We start from the raw sequence: 1,061 nt of genomic DNA on the forward strand, positions 1-1,061 counted from the left end.
GGCTGTCCTCAGGGTGTCCTCAGGCTGTCCTCTGGCTGTCCTCAGGGTGTCCTCTGGCTGTCCTCAGGGTGTCCTCTGGCTGTCCTCAGGGTGTCCTCTGGCTGTCCTCAGGGTGTCCTCTGGCTGTCTGCCTTCTGCTCACAGTTTAACCTGAAACCTCATTAGAATAACCTGGTTCTGATGGGAAACACAACATCGATTAATCCATGATCAAATATGACAAAACCATGAAAAGCAATTAAATACATGATGGAAACACAACCCTATCAAACGACTCCCTGATACTTCAGGGGACGGTTCAAACATCTGGTCGTCTTTTCCTCCTCAGTCAAACATGTCGGACCTCATCTGATCCTCTGCAGGACTTTAAGTCACTTCCTGTCTCTGAGCTCTGAATAATCAGTCAGTTTCACATGAATCTGTTGCTCGTCTGTTGTCTCTGCTGCCCTCTGCTGATTCACTTTGGTATAACTGCTTGTTGCAAACGTCTGTGGAGAAAATGTAAAAAAAAATCAGGATTTATCTGAACAGAACCAGATCAGAACCAAATAAAGAGAAGCAGCATTCAGCTTCTATTCACCACAGATCTAGAATAAACTTCCAGAAAACTATAAAACAACTGAAACCGCGAGTTCCAGAGTAAAACCAGCTGGTTAGAAACTATTTGGAAACAACCAACAAAAAATGAAGAATCTGATGTTTAATGTGTCTCTATGACTTTGTGTGTTTATGATCACCTTGAGCTGCCTTGTTGCAGAAAGATGCTATACTAATAAACTTGATTGATTGATTTGATTAAATTCATCATTTAAATCATTCAATGTGTTGATCAATGTTCCATTTTCTACAAATCAAAGAAGCTCCAACCTGCTGGCTTCAGTCTGGATTTAAACGCATTCAGTGCTGCAGCCGTTTCGCAATTTTCTGGAAGTTTGTTTCAGATTTGTGGTAGATCTGGGTGGTGTAGAACCGGGTGGTGTAGATCTGGGTGGTGTAGAACCGAGTCGTGTAGAACTGGGTGGTGTAGAACCGAGTCGTGTAGAACCAGGTGGTGTAGATTC

Source organism: Poecilia reticulata, unplaced genomic scaffold (genome assembly GCF_000633615.1).
Source record: "Poecilia reticulata strain Guanapo unplaced genomic scaffold, Guppy_female_1.0+MT scaffold_251, whole genome shotgun sequence".
NCBI classification, from domain to species: Eukaryota; Metazoa; Chordata; class Actinopteri; order Cyprinodontiformes; family Poeciliidae; genus Poecilia; species Poecilia reticulata.